At 36.9% G+C, this 17,500-nt stretch overlaps 1 pseudogene; it reads left to right on the top strand.

Moving 5' to 3' along the window:
• LOC107560643 (dihydropyrimidine dehydrogenase [NADP(+)]-like) overlaps positions 1-17,500 on the top strand; it is a 207,859-nt pseudogene that overhangs the window by 35,158 nt on the left and 155,201 nt on the right.

Genomic DNA, 17,500 nt, shown 5'->3' with positions numbered 1-17,500 from the left:
TAATACAGAGGCTACATCTGTCATCTTGACATCTGTGATGGTTGCAGTTATGTTAAAACAAGGCTTTTGTTGTAAGATTTAGATTTGTTTTTGATAGGAGGTGACCTATGACCTTTACTCTGCATCATAATAACCAGGTGTTGTGCTGGTTAGCCCCATCCACTTTGAAATTACATTGATCCTCGTAATGGTGTATAGAACATTTAAATATGTTCTGATTGGCTGTGAACTGATTCTTAACAGTTTTATGTTCAGTTTCATTACTTCGTTTGGACATTGTATTAATTTTACTCCAACACCAACTGGCCAACATCCAATGATATGCAATGGCCTGGTCAATGCGTTACTTTAACACAGGCTTTAGTCTTTAACAGTGTAAACACACTTAAAGTGTGTGCGAGCACTAATCTCTAATTACCTGGCACAATTACATGCCACAGATCAACACAGCTATCGATCGCCGGCGTCTGAGCCGATATCGGCCCTACTACGCTAAGATGTAAGTTTCGGGTGAAAAAAGGTGCAGTGATCAATGCGTTTTATCTGCTGGAACATGCATACCTCAAACCCCCCCTCCCCCAATGCCATCCATCCCATAATGCCACACTTTCCTCCTTTTCCTCACAGGATTTAGCCTCCACTACATGGATTAGAGCACCGCATCCGCCGCCTAATCCATTCAGGCGAAGGGGAGGAGATTACAGTGTTGGGGTTTGATGTTAATAGAAACCCTTAATAAGTCCTTTTTTGCGCTTTACATGCTTCTTAATGTATAAAGGAAAACACAAAGGACTTTTTATGCCTGCTCAGCTGGCTGTGTGTGCGCTACCAGCAGCACTGGAATCATCTGAATGGGTTGAGACTCGGGACGGGCTGTTTTCTGTCATGCTTTTTCTTTAATGAGATTTCCATATACAGCTGGTCGTCTTGTCAGTGTCTTTAGGGTCTGTTCTTTTTTTCCATCTGAGGAGAGGGAAGACGCAGTCATTATTGAAGATTTTTGGCTGAGAACTATTATTGATAGGGATCCCTTAAAAACCATATCACAGATTTGATGAGGAGCGTGTCGTACCACTACATGTAATGAGTCTTATTAATCTCATTTATGCTAACGAAACGTTTCTAAATCTCTGGAGGACTGTTAATCTGCTCGTCGTAGAGTGTGAATATGAACGACAAGTGTATCTGTGTGAATAGGAAGCTGCTCAAAACATATTTTTAGTAAAGCTTTTTAATATTTAATAATTATAGTTATTATGTAAATTCAGAAGATTTTTTTTGTTTTTGAAAGAAGTCTCATGCTCACCAAGGCTGCTTTTATTTATTTTTTTTAGAAAAAATACAGTAATAGTAATGTACTATTACACTGTATTAATGTAAAACAGCAATATTGTAAAATTTTAAAATTGAATAAAAAACTGTTTTGTACAGTATTTTTTAAATATATTTTAATATGTAATTTATTCCTTTGATGGCGAAGCTCATTTTTCAGCATCATTACTCCAGTCTGCAGTGTCACATGATCCTTCAGAAATCATTCTAATATGCTCAAGAAACATTATTTTTAAAGTTAAAAATAGAAAAAAAAGTCGAAACAATGTTGCATTTGAGGATTCTTTGATTAATAGAAAGTTCAAAAGAACAGCATTTATTTTAAAACGGAAATCTTTTGTAGCATAATAAACGTCACTTTTGATCATTTTAATGTTTAATATTTGTAACACAATTAAATTCTTTAAAAAAAAAAAGGAGACCCCAAACTTTTAAACATTATACCACCTAGTTTTATATATAATTTTTTTTCAATACACTTTGTAGATTTGAACAATTCAGTTTATTCTACATTGAGGCCGCATTAATAGTCAAATTGGGATATTTTAATTTTTCTTGTAGATTTATAGGTTATAGGTGCATTATGGTATGGCACTAATGGGTTTCTGGTCCCAGCAATTTCACTCTCAGGCTGAACTTATCCCACCCCTTTAAATTGATTGTCATATTTGAATATTTGCTATTCTTTGTCCCTCATGATTGTCAAGGGAGCTGAAGTTTGATTTTTGCAGTGTAAATTGTATATGTGTGTGCGAGCGCCGTTATTGAGTTATTCAAATAACAGACTTTAGCTCGCAGAGAGAGCGCTTTGAGAATGCGGTGCCCACGCACATTATTTCCCAAATATCTCTCCTTCCCAATGCAATATTTCCTTGTCACCCACAAGCTCAGACAGTGCAATAATTATCAATTTCCATATCATTGTGGTTTTATTGTTTGAGCAACATAAAATAAAACATTTGTTAATGCCACTCAGTTAGACGAGAGCAGCATGGAAAGATGAGGGAGGGAAATGTAATTAAAAAAATCTCTGACTTGCACTTTGTCTGTAATCATGTAAATTGAATGTCAGTCAAAATGGGTGAACGCGCTCTGTTATTAGATTCCAAACTCCTCGTGCCCGCCGCGTGCCTCACCAAACACCGTTGCTACTGTATGAGACTCAAGCAGCAGTGCTGACAAACTCACTGCTGTCATAGTAGAAATATGAACACTGTTTACATCAGTCAAGTGATTTATTAGTAGAACGTTCTTTGAAGCAAAGTTTTTGTTCAACTACATGCTTCTTACCACATTCACATAACCATACAGTCAAATACAAAAACACTTTAGTATAGGTACCATTCTCACTATTAACTAGATGCTTATTAGCATGCATATTTTTTTTTAACATTTTGGTTGTTTATTAGTGCTTATAAAGCACATAGTCTGCATGACCATATTCTACATCCATAATCCTACTCAATACCTAAACTTAACTATTACCTTACTAACTATTCATAAGCAGCCAATTATGAGTTTATTGAAGCAGAAGTTGTAGTTAATGGTTTGTTAATAGCGAGAATCAGACCTTAAAATAAAGTGTGACCGATATTACTAACATTTGTCGTTGTTAGTCCTGTCGGTATACTTCGTCACATGATTTTCCTTGTGTAGAGGTTTAAATGCAGAGGAATCCCTGGAATCGTTCCACTGAGTGGAAACACTTCTTTCAAGGGTTGTGATTGATGTGAGCTGTCAAGTTCTGAATGAGGACCAACTGTCACCTGAGAGCTGGATGAATAAAAAGTTTGCATGTGAAATTGCATTACATGTTTTTCCAACCATCACGCATGGCTTGAGCTTGAAGTCAGTTTCCAACTCTACTATCAGTAGATAAGATAGGAAGACATGGGCTGATCCAGTAGACAGCTTACTTCACAATAGTGAATTAAACTGATTGATTGATCCTGATGTGTTTTTTTTCTTATTTTTTCTTCTTTGAATTGTTTAAATAATCATAATAATAATAATAATACATTTATAAACAAAAGTAATATATGTATAATTTTAATAATAACAATAACAATAATAATAATACATGTGAAAGAAATATGTATAAAGGGTGCTAAATAATAATAATAATAATAATAATAATAATAATAAATGTGCAAGCAATATGATAAAGGGTGCTATTTAAAAAAATAAATAAACGTGCAAGCAATAAGTATGAAGGGTGCTATTTAAATAAATTAATAATAATAATAATAATAAATATATTTATAAATAAAAGTAGTATATGCATATGTATTATTTTCAGTGTTGGGCAAGTTACTTCCCAAATGTAATACATTATATATTACTAGTTATTGTCTTTTGAAAGTAATTAGTTACATTTCAATATTACTGTCTCTGAATTGTAATGCGTTACACTACTTTTGAGTTACTTTCACGAAAATATCCACTGAAGTATTATAAAATGCCAAAATGTAGTTTATTGCTGGCTGCTCATTCTACATCCAGTGGAGGGTAATGTGGTAGGTCTATATAGCATAAAATTATAAAATCATATTTAGATACCGGTATGTAGGTCTACATTAATGTTACGTTGTAGTTTAGGTTAAACACAGATAAGCACAAACCGCATTATTACATTCATAAATAACACCGGTAAATAAAGCGAAGTGTTATAATGTACAAACAATAAACACAATACCTAGCCTATAGGCTATTTTGAATGGATTCAGAAGAAAAGAATGAAAAATATAAGTTGCTAAACAAGCCAAAATTAGGCTAATTCAAAGCAAAACTGAAAGCAAACGGCGTTCTCGTGCAGCCTACCTCTCTCATTCAGCATTAATCCAATTAAATGTGTCTATATTTGCGATGTATTTGAATGCTAAACTATTATTTATTATGTAAACCTGGCTTACTTAACGTGCTTAAAAAACATCCTCGTCACATGAGCAAATGTGTGTTTGGCTCGAGGCTGAACAGCACGGATTGTACTACGCAGTGTGCACTATTTAAATTAGCTAGTGTATCTATATGTTTGGTTGACTGACTGTATGTTATTCTGATAATTCTGATAATGAACAGTCTGCAACGTTTGCAATGATGTAGGCTATGTGTGTGCGTGAAGTGCCGGCACGATCGAACAGCGGAAACAAACAAACAAAAATCCTCCGTCATTTTTGGTCATACAGATCATTCGAGACAGCAAAGTGTTTACTTTTATTTCTGTCATCTCGGTTTCCTTTCCGTAGACTTTCGTAGAGAGCCGCGCCACACAAATAGCATATGAACCAAACTCAGCAGCATATCCTATCTCTCAGTCTTTTCCTTTGGTTTTGTCAATCTGTTAATTAGCCTATTTAAGTAAAATATTTTGCATATTCATTCATTTTATATATAGACTATGATTTAATAAAAACAGATTTTGTTATTTTTAGTTCAACTTAATTTTTGTTGCTTGTCTGCACTCGTCCGCCGCCTTTTTTTTGCTCTTCTCCGACCCCGCAGCTCTCTCCAATAGCTTAGTGTTAGTGGCACCAGTCCAGGTGTTTCCAGGTTTTACTCGTGCTATTTCTCCATGTTGAGAGTTTGGTGTCGCACATATTTCACCTGACTATGCGTTCTTATTTTTTCTCAGATGAACTGAATATAACAGGAGTGTGTCCATCTCACAAATGTAGAATCCTTCTCTGCAGTCATCTCAACCATTTAATTCCAGCAACAGGAAATAGACAAATTATTTTACCCGCGGAATTTTTTCTCTGGTGCTGTTTTGCGGTGTTGGTAAATTCACCACTTAATTTTGAGTTAAAATAAGTTGTTGTAACTTGCGTTACTGAGATTGTAACAAGTAATAATATTACCCAAATTGTATTAGTAATGCGTTATATTACTGCGCTACAGCAAAAAGTAATATACTACTGTAATATTATTACTTTTGTAATGCGTTACTCCCAACACTGATTATTTTAATAATAATAATAATAATAATAATAATAATAAATGTGCAAGCAATATGTATAAAGACTGGTATTTAAAATAAAATAATAATAATAAACGTGCAAGCAATAAGTATTACGGGTGCTATTTAAATACATTAATAATAATAATAATAATAATAATATTAAATATATTTATAAAAAAAGTAGTGTATGTATATGTACTATTTTAATAATAATAATAATAATAATAAGAAGAATTAAAGTGGTCATATGATGTTGCTAAAAAGAACATTATTTTGTGTATTTGGTGTAGTGAAATGTGTTTATGCGGTTTAAGGTTAAAAAAACACATTATTTTCCACATACTGTACATTATTGTTTCACCTCTATGTCCCGCCTTTCTGAAACGCATCGTTTTTTACAAAGCTCATCGTCTGAAAAGTAGGGGTGCTCCGATTGATCGGCTACCGATCACTATCGGCCGATAATTGCTTTGGGATGATTGATTGGCAGTCTCTAAAAAGGCCGATCTCAAAAAAACGATCTCAAGCTGATGACGCTGCTGTGAGAAGGTTTGGCACGACATGCAGCTGCATGTCTCAGTCTCTGTCCGGCGCGGGTGAAATAATTATAATGCTGGAGATGAGGTACTCACCTTCATTTTTCTTCATTAAATAACTTATAAAGTAATTTGAAAACCTAAAACAGCGTGAGTGAATCAGCGTGCGCGCTCTCTCTCAAAATATGCAAATGTCTTCAAATCACCACATCGCATCTGCAGTATAAGCGAGCTGCACGATGCACAGTTGACACAGGGATTGTCACTTGCACAATTGAGGCAGTGTCACATCGTCACTAAAGTTTATAATTTGCATTACTATTTAATTCTTGCCAGTGTTTAACCATTAAGCGCTCACGCGCTCTCCTGGAGACTGAGCCCCATTTTCAAAAATATAATTCAGGCCCTGAATAAATGTCTAAAAATCCTGATTGGAGTATCACTATATAAATAGTTATAAATAATAAAAAGAAGGCTTTAAAAAGATCAGTATTGGTGATCTGTATCGGCAGATACTGCTCTCTGTGATTGGTGATCGGCCTCAAAAATCCTGATTGGAGCACCCCTACTGAAAAGCATGGTGTGCTGTGATTGGCCAGCTATCCAGTGCGTTGTGATTGGTCGAATACCTCAAGCGTGTGACGGAAATGTTACACCCCTACCATACTGTGATGCCCTGTCTGGCCGGAGTGATGAGACAAAAACATTAAAACCCATTATAAATGAGCGTTGCATCGCGCCGCGTAAACATAAAACCATGTCTGCATTTGTGATCGGAGAAATGACAAAATACAAGCGCTACTCTACACTGCTCAAAACTCGCGTTTGAATTGTCAGTGGCAAATCCTTTAAATATAAAAAAGTCTACTCTACCAGGATCAGGAAACAGTCCTCCAGAAAATGTGCTGCACACATCTGAATATTTGGGTTGAACTGTTCTGGAACAGTGCTGTGAATACAACTTAACCACTGATTTCTAGTCGTGTCCTCTTTTGGAAGACCAAACAAAGTAGTTTCGCTTTCACAACGAAACACACAGCGTCACACACGGCGGGCTTAAGTGAGTTGAGGCCGGAAGCTAGAGTGAGCGGAGGCTGGCCTAGAGTGAGCGGTGGCAGGCTAGAGTGAGGAACGGCTGGCGGATTCGACAAAGGAGCAGCCGGCGGGCTTGCGGCAACCACATGTGAGGACCCTGGCTGGACTCCGTTTCGTCCACTGTGAAAGCCGATCCGGCGATCCACAACGTGAAGTTGATGTATTTCCTCAGCGACCAGCACGGATCAGCTCCAGACATGACGAAGCGGATATTGTCCTCTTTTGGAAGGCCAAACAAATTAGTTTCGCTTTCACAACGAAACACACAGCGTCTTCACGACATGGCGGCAGCAACAATACTACAGCGAGAATAAAAGTTACACCTTTCTTTGCGTGAATATTTGGGCGGTGTAATGCAAATCTTCCCACATCGTGACGTAGATATGTGGGGGCGTGTTAGAACGAGCTGTTTTAGGTAGGCGTGGTTGACTCTTAACTTTTATAAAGAATATCTCTTTGGATTTGAGACTTTAGTCTTTGCAACTTTACAGATCTTCTTTATGCACCAAGAGCTTGTAACACTTCAAAGAGAAACGAAAAATTTAAATCGCATCATATGACCCCTTTAATAGTAATGCATTAGTTTAATTGCAGCTCAAAATGTTTTACAGGTCAGGAAAAAAAAGCTCAAAACAAAACAAACAAAAAAAAAGCTTATAATTAAAAATAAAAATAATGATAATTAAAAAATAAAACTTCCCTCAAGCCTGATGGGGCAGGAATCTGGGCCAATTTTGGGAGCGGAGGTTGTTTTTTGTATTCCTTTGTGTATGCTTGTTTGTCAGTGCAACTTGTGCTTGAGTTTATAATGTGGCCTAAATCGAAAGTACAGAGGAGCGGAAATTGTGTCTCCTTGTAATTACCTGCTTGTCTGTACCAGCAGGTTTCATTCAAACTCCTCACCTCCCTTCAGGGGTCAGGGGCTAGAGAAGGGTCGATTGCCATGACAACTGCAGTCCGAGCCCCAGAACGCTTCGACATTTCGTACCAGCCCAGGAGTTGGCCGTGTCACATCTGATGAATCACGCAGCACAACCCTGGCAGTGCTGTACAATCTGCATGAGAGCGCGGAGGAACAGTCTCGCTGATGATGTTTGAGTGGATTATGTTCAAAGCCTGTGTAACAGCCCCAATCAATGAGATGTACCGCGCACACACAAACATCCAAACAAATGACTGCACCTCCTCTGTCATCTAATTTCTCTCTCACTCTCTCGCAGAGCTGCGTGAAGCTAGAGAACAATTTTGATGACATCAAACACACGACTCTGAGTGAGTGTGGAGCACTTCGGGAAGCGGTGAGGTAAGACCAGGTCACCATGGCAACAGTCACAGATGTGGCAAGGACCAAAGTACTGGTGGTGGGGGGAGTCATTCTTCATTATTTGGGGAACAAATGAGTTTAGTGTCACCGTTCAGTCGGCCTCTCGAAGGTATTCATTTGTGCGAGGAGAAGGCGTCCCTTAGGGCTCCAGATCAGCTATATGGCGACCTGGAGCAAACTGCACTTGGCTAACCTGTCAATGTTTAATCTGACTCTCTGGAGCACCATATCGGCCGCAGTCTTCATGCTTGTCTCTTTCTTTTTAGTTCTTAGGCAGCACCACTAGTACTATTGCTCATACTTCTGTGCAAACCATTATTACGAAGTATTCGACTTTGACACATACTGTAACTCAAGCCATGACGTTTGTCATTTGTGGCTCTTGAATGAAGAGTTGAGGTCATATTCTGGTGTTTGGTTTGTGTTTACTAGTCATTTCTGCCACTTTAAAAGTAGTTAAACTGTTTAGTTTGTGATAACAGGTTCAATCAGCTTGAAGACTGTAGGCCATGTAGCAATATTTTGTTGACCTCTTTGGTTTGTGTTTAGTTCTGTAGTGCTTAAATACTTTTGATGGTCATATGGAGGCATTTACGTAGTTGACCCTTTTAGTTTCTTAAGGTTACTTCAGTCTTTTATAGCTTAAAATGGTGGCATTTAGTTAATTGGTTAGATTGTGATCTCTTTTTCTCTCATTTGTAGTAGGCCTACTTAAAGATTAATTTAGTTAACATGTTTAGTTTGCAATAATGCATACAATCAATTCGAAGACTGTAGGTTGGTTTGTGATGTCTAGTTCTGTCGTTTGTAAACAAACACTTTAAATCATATGGCGGCATTTAGTTGACCCATTTAATTTCGTAAGACTAGTTCAGTTATTTATGCTGCTTAACCCTCTGGGGTCCGAGGGTGTTTTGGGGCCCAGGAGAAGTTTTGACGTGCCCTGGCATTTGTGCTTTTTTCAGTTGCTTATAAACATATTAATGGCTAAAGGTTAATAACACTGTAATCAGCACAAACTGGGCTACAATAATATGTAAGCAGTATGTATGTACTTGATTGTGTTTTTGAGAAAACAAGTATGCATGCTTAGTGAAAAACAGAAATTCCACAACCTTAGCTAAAACGGTGGCATTTAATTAATTAATTTACTTTGTAATAGCTAGTTCTGTCTTTTGTTGTACTTAAAGATTAATTTAGTTAACCTGTTTACTTTGTGATAATGGATTCAATCGATTCGAAGACTGTAGGTCATGTAACAATATTTAGTTGACCTCTTTGGTTTGGGATGTCTAGTTCTGTCATTTGTAGTGCTTAAAGACTTTAAGTCAGCAGCATTTAGTTGACACGTTTGTTTCTTAAGACTAGTTCAGTCATTCATGGCGCTTAAACTGAAACATTAGCTAAAACGGTGGCTTTTAGTTAATTTCTTTAGTTTGTGATAACTAGTTCCATCATTTATAGCACTTAAAGTAAAATATTTAGGTTATACAGTGACATTTAGTTGACCCGTTTCGTTTCTAAAGACTAGTTCAGTGATTTTTGGCACTTAAACAAAAACTTTTGATAATAAGGTGGCATTTAGTTGACCGGTTTGTGATGACTAGTTTCATCATTTGATGTGCTGAAAGAAAGACTTTAGGTTAAACAGTGATGTTTAGTTAACCTACAGTAATACAGTGTTTTTTAGTTGATTTGTTTAGTTTGTGATGACTAGTTCTGTCATGTAGTGCTTAACGACTTTTGGTCATACGACACCATTTAGCTGACTTGTTTATTTTCTTAAGACTAGTTCAATCATTTACTGGCACTGAAATGACAACTTTTGATAGTGTGGTGGAATTTTATTGATCTGTTTAGTTTGTGATGACTAGTTCAGTCATTTGTGGTAGTTAACCGAAAACAGAGATTTTTGGTTGTACAGTGATATTTAGTTAACCTGTTTAAGACCAGGTCATACAGTGATGTTTAGTTGACCTCTTTGGTTTGAGATGTCTAGTTCATTTGTTGCACTTAATGACTGTAGGTCATACAGCAGCATTTAGTTGACTTGTTTAAGACTAGTTGAGTCATTTATGGTACTTAAATGAAGACTTTTAGTTTATATATGGACATTCAATGTACCTATTTAGTTTGTGATAACTTGTTTAGATAACTTTAGATAACACAGTGGCATTTAGTTGATCTAAATGAATAGTTCAGTCATTTGTGGCACTTACACAAACATTTCAGATCATGTGGCAGCATTTAGTTGACTTGTTTAGTTTGTGATGACTAGTTTATTCATTTGCACTTACAGAATTTAGGTAATGCAGCGACGGGAATCTGTAAATCGGCACAGTGACCTCATCGTCACTAAAATAGCTAAGCAGGTTGTTCATCATCGTTCGTTTCTTGACAGCCTACAACTTCTTAGAATATAAAGTAGCTTCTAAAGTGACTATATTAAAGTCCTGTATATTTAAAAAATAATAAGAGTATTAAATTAATTTCTCATCCACTTTCATCTCACTGATCCACGGTGCAAGAATAGATTTATTGAGTGTGTTGAGATGACAGAATCCGGTGCTCACAGCGAGTGTTGTAAAAATCTCCCCTAATCTGCTTAACTTCATTAGAAGAGATCGAGGAGGATTACAGTGAACTGCATGTATATGAACATAAGTCCTAGCAATATTTAAGCAGCTCATAGATAAATACATCATCAGGGATGCACAAACAGCAACAAAATAGCAATTAATTAAATTCCCTTTATGGAAAATTGCCTGTTAGTTGCCAGGCTTATGAATTATGGCCAGGTTGTGGTAATTGGCTGGATCGATGGCAAAGGTTATGACAAGTGAGCGTGCTTATACATGCAAAAGTAAATTGAATACATTCACGTCCATGTGCCTCCACTTTTTTCCTTTATATTAGGAAAAATGTCTTTCCTGTGTGACAACTAGCCCTGGTTTTCCTTACATGTACAAGTTTTAAAGGGGTCATATGATGATTAAATTTTTCCTTTCTCTTTGGAGTGTTACAAGCTCTTGGTGCATAAAGAAGATCTGTAAAGTTGCAAAGATTAAAGTCTCAAATCCAAAGAGATATTCTTTATAAACTCTAAGACTTGTCCATGCCCTTCTAAAATCGCTCGTTTAAACACGCCCCCACATGTCTACGTCACTGTGTGGGAAGATTTGCATAACACCGCTCAAATGTTCACGCAAAGAAAGAATGCATAACTTTTATTCTTTCTGTAGTATTGTTGTTGCCGCTGGCGCCATGTTGTGGAGATGCTGGATTTGTTTGGCCTTCCAAAAGAGGACGATATCCACTTCATCATGCTTAGAGCTGATCTGTGCTGGTCGCTGAGGAAATACATCAACTTTGCGCTGTGGATCGCCTGATCGGCTTTCACTGTGGATGAAGCAGAGTCTAGCCCGGGGTCGTCACATGTGGTTGCCGCACGCCCGCTGGCCACTCCGTTCTCGAGGCTGCCGGCCTCCGCTCACTCAAGCCCACTGTGTGTGACGCATTTTATGTAAGACTGTTTACTGAACCTGCAGAGTAGCATACAATGGGTCTGTGCTCAAAGGCTGTTCTATAAAGTGGGGCAGTTCCAACTTTGCAAGGACAGTCTGGTGCTTCTGACTCACTGTCTGTAAGTACATTTTTTATATTTAAAGAATTTGCCACTGATGATTCAAACGCGAGTAGCGCTTGTTGTCTGTCGTTTCTCTCATCACAAAAGCAGACATGGTTTTATGTTTACTTAAACACAGTATAAGTCATTATAATCAGTAATTATGTCCCCACTGGATGCAACAAATGCCTCGTTTGTAATGGGTTTTATTGGTTTTGTCTCGCCGTGCCGGGAGACGGCATCACAGTGTGTTAAGGGGCGTAACATTTCCGTCACACGCTTGAGGTATTCAGCCAATCACAACGCACTGGATAGCTGGCCAATCAGCGTACACCTCGCTTTTCAGAACGATGAGCTTTGTAAAAATCGACACGTTTCAGAAAGGCGGGGCATAGAGGAGAAACAATAATGTACAGTATGTGGAAAATAATGTGTTTTTTTTTACCTTAAACCGCATAAACATATTGCATTACACCATAATGTTCTACATAATGTTCTTTTTAGCAACGTCATATGACCCCTTTAATAATTTCATATTTTTGATGCTGTTGCTTGCTTCTTATAGTTCATAAGACATTTTTGCAGGTGAAATCAAATTGAAGTGTGCTTTTATCTCATGGGATTTATCTGATGTCACGCTGTTCTCTGTTTCTGCCCACTGCAGTCCGCCGAAGTAAATGCGTTTTTACCTGCTAATTACCAAGACAAAAACAGAATAAAGGAGAGTATGATTAGAAATGCAAAAAAAAAGAAGAAGCTTATATCTGACCCAGTGGTAGGCTGGCGGGGTGGCGGAGGTGAGTGCAGATTGGTGCTGATGGAAAAGGTTCCTTCCCTCAATTACGCCGGTTCCAGGGCATTCAGTGTATAATCACACGGAAATAAGCCTGCGACATGACTTTAATTGAGGAAGTTAACAAGGTTAGCTACACTTCACCAATTTCACACTGCACAAATCACTCCGCAGACCTTCAGAATGAATATCTATAAACCTTTTACCCAAAAACAAGTGCTGGAGAATAAATTTAGGCAATCATGTCATTAATCTCCTGATAGAAATGGGAAACTGGCAGACCCTCTTCTTACACTCTCCAAGCTAAAGGAAGCAATATAACTTAGCTTAACTGTTCCTCTGCTGTGGCACACCTGATGTACTCAATCAGAAATCAGAAATCATTCTAATATGCTAATTAGATTTCACCTGCAAATCCTTTATGAACTCTAAAAGGCAAGCAACAGCATACAAATATGAAATTGTTAAAACTTGAATATGTAAGAAGAACCGGGGCTAGTTGTCACATAAGAAACATTTCTTATTATTATCAACATGTTAAAAACAGTTGTGCTGCTTCATTTTTTATTTATTCATTTATTTTTCTTTTTTAGAAAATGTGATACTTTTTCAGGATTCTCTAATGGTTTTTCACAGGGGCTAGTTGTCACATAAGAACCCAATCTTATTATTATCAACATGTTGAAACAGTTGTGCTGCTAATTTTTTTTGTGTGGAAAATATGATACTTTGTTTCAGGATCTCTGATGAATAGAAAGTTTAAAATAACAGCATTTATTTGAAATATATATTTTTTATAACAATATAAAATGTTTTTACTGTCATGTTTGATTAATTTAATGCATCATTGCTGAATAAAAAAATAACTTTTAAAAATATCTTAGTGACTCCACACTTGTAGGTAGTGCACATGGCAAATAAAATTCATAATGAAAAAAATAAAAATCACACATTTGATATTTGTAAATAAATTTCAGATGGCAGGAAAGATAAAAATGCTTGAGTTGAGAACAAAAAAATAGAAACATACTTCTACTAGTGGTTAAACGGATCGTAGTTGATCCGTGATCCGTACGGACCAAGCCCCACGGTTCGGCACGCATGTGATCCACAGATTAATTGCAAAATCGAACCATAATAGAGTATAAGTTTATCATGTGTTCGTATTTACACAAGCAAACAAATTTTAAACAATTCCAGAGAGAAAAGGCGAAAGGGAACTCGTTTCGTTACTCGCGCGCTGTTCTCTACGCGCACAGCCGCACACACATGAAGCTCACACACGCGTTTCAGACAGCGCACGAACACCGAACTGAATCCTCTTCAGAATCCTCTAAACAGACACATACACATAAAATTATGACAAAATAACCATCTCGACAATCATTCAGGTAAACGCAATCAGTTATGTCTCAAGTGAATGAAACAGCTGAGAAAGAAATCGGATGTGATGTGTATCATTATATCGGATCTGTGCATCAGGTCTTAAAGGGACAGCGGCCTATAAATACTGCTCATCAAACAACAAAACAGCTGTGATAAAAATTTATATTCAATTTATGCAGTGTTATTTTCCCTAATTACTACATTTCTGTATTTGAATACTAGCAAGCTTATTTTATTTGTAACATATTCTGTTGTATTTATCTATGCTTGTAATTTGTGTATTTGTTCTTATTTTTACTGGCTGTTCTCTTGTCTCTTTAATCATGTTTAAACTTTCTTAGTTAATCTAGTAGTATTTGCTGTGGTATCAAAGAAGTACTTCGCTTTAAGTAATAAATGGAAAGCAAGTTAAATTGAAATATTTTTCTTTTCATGCTGATCCGAAAAATGATTCCGATCCGTGGGTCAGAAACCGTAATGTGATCCGAACCGTGAGATTTGTGATCCGTTGAAGCACTAACATCTACATTTTGTCTGTTTTATTAAGCTAAGTAGTCCCCAGAAGTTCGCCGTTCGCCTATTTCCTTTTCCTGTCAAGATGGCACCTTCCTGCAGAGCTTGTCTGTGATCTCAGTGAGAACGAGCGAAAGGCGCTGTAGGCAATCACCTGTTAACTAAGCAAGCAAGATCTTTTGTTTGGATTTTTTCAAGCTCCAGGTGCTGATTTCCAGACCCGCTGAGTGACTTCAGGTGGTGAAGGGTGGCAGACCTTGTGCAGCCCGTCTGCAGCTGTGGAGGTGATCTTAGAGGTCACAGTGAAGGTCAGGGGTACGGTGTCCAGTCACAGCATTAGTGAAGGGGCTAATGAATGCTCGCTCATGCCTCCTGCCTCGCTCCCCGTAGTGCTCCCTATTATTCAGACCGCTGTCTGTCTCTCTGGTGTCTGATCAGTCAGCGGAGCAGCATCCGCACTGTCACGGCATTGAGGGATAGCCGCCCGTTCCCTAAATGCAAGCTTATGACTCACACGGATGTACCAGCCGTCATCCGTCTGCGCGCTGATTTGCTCTGATTGTCCAGCGGGCCGCGCATCGTTAACCCCTCTGTCACTCCAGAGAGAGTGATGAACTTGGCTGGGGGTAAACATTGCCCTTAAAGCACCCCCACACACATCCAATAGATATATGAATTTCAATTGGATTTCAAATGGTCTGGACCTTGAGAGGACTTTGGGTGAGCTTTGTCAGTGCACCACTGTAGGGGAGAGCACTTATATATTCAACCCCCTCAAGCGCAGAGATCAAGGCCAAAGATTCACCTTCAAAATGACATCAGGGCCTTTGCGGTTTCTTTTTTTCTTTTTCTGAATGGCTTATATTGAGTTTTTCTTCAGTTAATGCGAAAATGAGTGTCGCTGTTGTTGTTGCTCATACTTATTACTGCATATTTCTGCACAAAACTTGTCTGCACAAAACAGTGTCACTCGTTGCATATTTTTATGGACGTGAAAGATAACTCTTATTATAATTAAGCTTATTGAGGAAAGATTTCTTTTCTAAGCAATCAGACGTAAGGTTGATGAAGCAAATGATGAAACAGGCTCAAAATCCCATGGACTGAAAAGGCCACAAGTGTCCGAAGAATTTGAGGATGGGCTTTTTTGACTCCCAGCAAACCACCTTGCAATGTTTTGGCAACAGCTAAAGAAAAAGTTATATTCTAGGATTATTTATTTACTATTATGGCATTTAGCAATATTTTGTTTTAGGTTTTATTTAATAATTTCAGTTGTATTTTATTATTAGTTTTAGTTAACATTTTTAGTAATTTTCTAATGTGCCTTATTTTTTTTATTATTATTTAATATATATTTATTATATTAATATTTAGCTTTATTGTATGTCAGCTTTACTTTTAATAATTGTTGTACTTCAACTTATTTCAGTTAGGAAGCATTTCTAGTTTTTTTTCATTCGTTTTTCCCTTAATATAATAAAAAAAAATTATATAATAAATATAAATTCAATTCATATAATAAACAAATATTTATGTTTAGCTTTAAGTATATTTGTATTTGATAATACATTTTGGTTGTAGTTTTAGTCATTTTAGTTCTTCAACATCAGTTTGTCATTTCAATTTTTTCAGGTTTTTCATATAATATTTATAATATATTTCAGCTTTTATTTTAATTAACAAAAATTAACAGTTATTAATAGATTTGTTAACAATAACGGCACTGTACTTGAAACCACTCGCAGCATATCATTAGTATTGTATTAGCAAAGTTATTTGGCCAACTCTGAAATCGTGGCAGTTTTTGTTTTAATAAATGTTACTTTTAAGAATACGTTTTTTCTGCATTATCTTTCAAAATCGTGTCATCTTTTTGGAATGTTACCAGATTTTATATTAGAAATGTCATTTTGATAAATATACAAGAGTTGTAAACATTTTCTTACTGAAAATGATGGCATATTAAGGTAGTGAACAAATACAGTGCTGGTATACAGCACTTTTTAAAAATTATTTTAGAATTTCATAAAACAATGATTTGGTGATTAGTGGCATATTGAGCCATAGTGCTTGTGCTGCTGATACTAGTTTGAGTACAGCATTTCGTGATCTATTCTTGTCCTTTTTCTTTTTCAGTCCGGTGTGTGTGTGTGAAGAAGTAATGCTTGTGCTGCTGATACTAGTTTGAGTACAGCATTTCGTGATCTCTTCTTGTCCTTTTTCTTTTTCAGTCCGGTGTGTGTGTGTGAAGAAGTAAGTGTGTGTGTGTGTGTGTGTGTGTGTGTAAAAGTGTGTGGGTTCTCTCCTTTACTTCTTACTGATCAGTGGTTGGGTCATTTCAGCAGTTACCTCTGCTCATTACCACCGCGCCACACCTGATCCCAGGTCATCGCAGCTGCGTTAATTGTGAGATTCTGTTGGATTACTCACAAAAAGCTTGTGGGCTGATCTCCGGGGTCTTCAGCAAGTGATGTGTCGATAACATTCACTTTCTAGCAGTGCTTGCTAAGGTAACTATTACTTTTACTATTGCTATACATAGGCTAAGTGATTTGATTTGAATAGAAAACTAACTCACCACCACCCACAACACACCCACAGTAAAGTTAATGAAAATGTAAGTGAAAGTGAAAAAAAAAGTTGCAACTGTGTTCAGGTATAGCTTTCTTTTTTAATCAGCTAGATCAATGTTTAATTAACTAGAGAAATAAAAATATCCTCAGAGTAGGTGTTTGAAAGCTTAGCTACCACTGCTAGCTATGGAGGGCGAAACCTGCAAAAACAATAAATAAATAAATACACAAATAAATAAATAAATAATTTATGCACATATTTATTTATTTATTTGTGTATTTATTTATTTATTGTTTTTGCAGGTTTCATCCTCCATAGCTAGCATGCATTTGCTGAAATGTTAATCAAATGTGTGTGTGTG

Source organism: Sinocyclocheilus grahami, unplaced genomic scaffold, assembly GCF_001515645.1.
Source record: "Sinocyclocheilus grahami isolate Dianchi unplaced genomic scaffold, SAMN03320097.WGS_v1.1 scaffold737.1, whole genome shotgun sequence".
In the NCBI taxonomy this organism is placed as follows: Eukaryota; Metazoa; Chordata; class Actinopteri; order Cypriniformes; family Cyprinidae; genus Sinocyclocheilus; species Sinocyclocheilus grahami.
Note: the sequence above shows the minus strand (reverse complement) of the source record. Positions and strands in the feature narration are given on the sequence as shown.